Here is a 4458-nt window from a genome sequence, read left to right as displayed (position 1 = left end):
GAAGCAGATGGTTCAGTAGCCTGCCTCTAAGATTTTCAAGAGTTTCTGAATTCTGTCTTGAATCTGCTGAAATGAACATGTGTGTGTGTCCGTGTACAGATGCAACCTATTGGTGTGAAAATCCAAATGACTTCCATACTAGGAAACAGCCTTATTAATTAGTACTCAGAAGTAAAGCTCATCATTTCAACCATGAAACTGCCACGAGTTTCATCAATGAATTGCATCTTGTAAAGATTGACAGTGCTGTGTGGGGTTCCTGTCCCACTTCCCACTGACCCCTTTGTCTCTCCTGGAAGCCACTTGTTCTGTGCATTCTGTGACTTGTCTCCCTGTTCTCCTGTCTTCCTGACACACATACTCCGTCTTCCATCTTGTATTACCAACATTTCAAATTCCGATGCTGCCCTAGGCTTTGTCCTTAGACCCGTTATCATTCATACTCTCTCCCTAGTTTATCTCAGTAAGCCCTGGACTTCAGCTTGTTTGATAACTCTCACTTATCTCCTCTCTACACTTTCTCTCTTACATCTAGACTACTTAGTGTGCTTTCACTGAGATCTAACTTCCTAGGCAATGCCACCAGGGGAAAGATAAGCAGGTCTTTCAGCCTCATATGTCCTTAGCTAATCTCTCAGTTTTCACCTCTCAAACTTGGTGTGGTGTTGTAGGAGTAGCACTAGATTGTGAACCACTAGGTTGGCAGTTCAAACCCACCAACTGCTCCTCAGAAACCCTATACATGGCTGTTGTGAGTTGGAACCTACTCAACGGCACTTAACAACAAATGTCTTCTTGGTTCTTGTCTCGATGGAAGGACCCGATATTCACCCAACAATGCAAACCACTTCTCCCCTTACCCCTTCCACCGGCAGTGCTGGTCCCTGTCCCTGGCTCTTCTTCCTTTTGGTGACTATTCGTTTCTGTGGATTTTCATTCCGGTTTACAGCACGGCCATCTTAAAAACATAGTCAATTCTATCTCTACCAAAAGCCAAATCCATTTTAACTATACAGTCATGTGTGTGTACACACACACACGGGGGTTTCAAAAAATTCACAGAAAAAATGGAATTAAAATATTATGGAGTTTCCCCATGAACTTTTTGAAGCTCCCAAATCTGATCATGCAGTTTCCATTGATGGCTTTTCATTACTCTTCGATATAGTTGCCAGTGACCCTGATTTCCCAGGACTTGGGCATTCTCCAGGACTCTTTCAATTTTAAAATGAGGTCAGTACTGGAAAAATTGTCCTCATTTTCCTGGAGCTAAGGGGTCTCGTGGCATGCAGAACTTTCAGTGCTAAAACTGGAAACTCCAGTGGAAACGGAGACAAATTAGTTAACCAAATTTTAGGGCAAAATCTACAATTATTAAACTGGTCAAAATCCCTGAATCCCTCCTATCTGCCTCTGCCTTTCCTTCCCTGAATTGCATCCGTGAGGGCCTGCCTTCACTTCTGTCGTCATGCTTTCAGTTTGATCCACCAAGACTTTCATATGGGCATTCTAGACTCTTCCTTTTCTCATATCGGTCACCCTTCCCCAGCCATCCGACTTCAGCTGGATGGAATTTCTTCACAGAAATACCCTGGATTCCCCAGTCAATGACACAGCTCTCTGTGTGATAGTCTCTCATATTATCTGCTTGTCTTCTCTTTCTTTCTTTTTATATTTTATTTGTATCAGAAGAATAATGACTTTATCCAGTATTGGTATATTTGTCTAGAGCTAGGACCATGTGTGATCTGTTTCAATTTCAGCATTTGAAACAGTGTCTGCCACAGAGTAAGTGTGCAGGGAACATTATTGAGTGAATGAAACTTCTCCTCTTAAATCATTTTATAATTAGAATGTCTATTCTAATAATAAAAATATTTCCACATGGCAAAATAGTCAGTTGACTCTGTTAACTCCTGGGAGTAATTGGTTTTTTCATATATATTTTTGTTATTGTTGTTGCATTAAAATTGCCTTTCAACAAATCAAACTGATGCAATCTTCTGTCCTAAGTGTGACCCACTAGGGAAAACTTTGGGCACAAAACTGTCTGTATCCATATGAACTAGTGCCTGTGGGGTCCATTTTCATCCTATTTGCATTTTGAAGCAAGACTGCATTTCAAGAAGTCTGAAAAATAGATCCAATTCCATTACCTATCTGTAAATAAATATCTTACTGAAGAAATCACCGGGAGAGGTATAAGAGGATTTCTCCTTCAAACTACAAAGCATTAACTTGATGAGATATTCCAAAAGACAGCTCTCTTCTCACTTCATTTTCGCACCGCTGTTCCCACCCCAGGGCTCTTCCCATGTCTCACTATGACCTCTGAAATCTTCCCTTTGCTGTGAGTTCAATTCAATCACTGACCACAGTTTTCATAAACCACCTGATAATGCAAAGGGTGGTGGGAACCAACACAACACAGTCTCTCAGCCCTTGGGAGGCCTTTGTTCCTCTCCATTGTACATCTCTTGGTTTTGGCATCCTAACATTTTTTATTGACAATACACTAGCCCCAAAGGAGCCAGAAGATAGTTATCATAGAATTAGAAAAGTCAGTAAGTATCTATTAATGAAAATTAAAGAATTGGAGTTCTTTGTTTCTTGAGTTGGACTCCTGGTGTGGCACTGCGGGTTAATGCGATAGACTGTAAAACTGTTTGAATTGCAAGGTCGGCGGTTCAAGCTCACCAGCTGCTCCTTGGAAACCCTATACAACAGGGTTGCTATGGGTCGGAACTGACTCCACGGCACTTCACAACAACAACATTTCTGGAGTTGTACGAGAAATAGTCAAACAGAAAATTCCAGGGAGATTATGTGTTAGAACTTTGGTCAATAAGGCACAGTAGCCACGTCTCTCTTGGGAAAGCATTCTTCTCATGAACACGAAGTGTTTCACCATTTGCTGTTCAGTGGAGCCTTGACCCAGCCCTGCACAGGGGGTCCAACTCCAGAGAGAAGGTTCTACAGAATCTCCAGTGTGTGTTTGTTCTTCAGAGATCTCAGAGATAATTGGCTGCAGCTTCTCAGGACCCAGCTGAGCGAAGGAGGCAAAGAGAAGTAGAGTCCCCACAGTGGATGTAAATAATTATATTGAAAAATAGAACGGTACCCAGGGCAATATCCTTCAACAAAACCTTGTGCAGAAAGAAACACACTCTAAGTGGCTAACAGGCTACCGCAACACTACAAACTCCACTGCCGCCGTGGACATGTGGTTGCCTGTGTCGGATGGATCCAGGAACTCAGAGGTGTTGGGTCTGGAAGGGACCTGAGACATCCTCTCACCCCTCCCCTTCCCTCTTTAAATGAGGAACCTCGGGGCAGAAGAGATGCGGTGAAGGTCACTTGGTTATTTATAGATAATGAAAATGAACAGTTTGCCTAGTTTTGAGTTAATTGAGATCTAAACCTGAATGCTATTCAATTAGGTATTGCCCCTAATGTGTATGGATCTGTCGTTTGAAAAAGCACAAGAATCAGTGACATCTATTTTTCAACCCCCAAATTAGGGCTAAATAAATATTTAAATGATGAATTGATTAAAAAGGTACTTAATGGAAATAGTACTCTTCTGTTAATGGTTTGGAACTTTAAAGTGATTTTCAATTATTTATTTATTTCTCAAAGGTTTTTCTGTCCATCTTGAAGTAAACGACAAAATTTAATCAGCTGGGTAATTTCTCTCTTGAGAATTAGCACAAAATTGAAAGTCACTAGGTTACATAGTTACAAAACTCAGGTTGTTTCAACGATCCTCGTATTCCTAGATACTCCTTTAGGTAATTGTTGGTCATTGTAAGTGTGATCATAATTCAGCTTATTAAACTCCAGTCTGAAATGTGGCAGCGGCATCCCTTTAAAGATAGCAGGAAGCACATTGACCTTGTGAGATGTTCCCTCACAGACCTCTGGTCTACCGGCCAGTCTGTTGACATCATTGCACGTTGAGTCAGCCCTATGGGAGGGGGCGAGTTAGGAGTCATCCAATAAATCAGGTTCATTTCATTTCATCTGGGAAGAGAGTTTATAGTGTGTATATGTATATATTTAATAGAACACCTTTTTTGTTTTGAAGACTTTGAGTGGATCCTGTTCTTACCATACTGCTGAACTATGATGATCAATAATACATGTGGACTGTTTGACTGGAGACATGTTATAACGTGGTGCGCTGTAGAGCTTACAGAGCTTCTCTTATTTAATCCTCACAATGATCTTGACACAAGAGAGACAAGATATTGTCATCACAATTAGATAAGTGACAATATTGATACAGAGACCTGGCCTACCAATTTGGGATGATATTGTTGCAGATTCCAGATTTCCTGGTCTATGGATTGTGACATACCCCACAATCATGCGGGCAATTAAAAAAAAAGTAATCTATTTCTATCTATCTATCTATCTATCTATCTATCTATCTATCTATCTATCTATCTATCTATC

General features: G+C 40.8%; 1 pseudogene; it reads right to left on the bottom strand.

Annotated features, from left to right (window-relative positions):
• Nucleotides 1–3184: 3184 nt before the first annotated feature.
• The window catches only part of LOC102831673, a 97155-nt pseudogene continuing 95881 nt past the window's right edge, over nucleotides 3185–4458 (bottom strand).

This window comes from Chrysochloris asiatica, unplaced genomic scaffold (genome assembly GCF_000296735.1).
Source record: "Chrysochloris asiatica unplaced genomic scaffold, ChrAsi1.0 scaffold00220, whole genome shotgun sequence".
Lineage (NCBI taxonomy): Eukaryota > Metazoa > Chordata > Mammalia > Afrosoricida > Chrysochloridae > Chrysochloris > Chrysochloris asiatica.
This window is presented reverse-complemented; position numbering and strand designations above follow the sequence as displayed.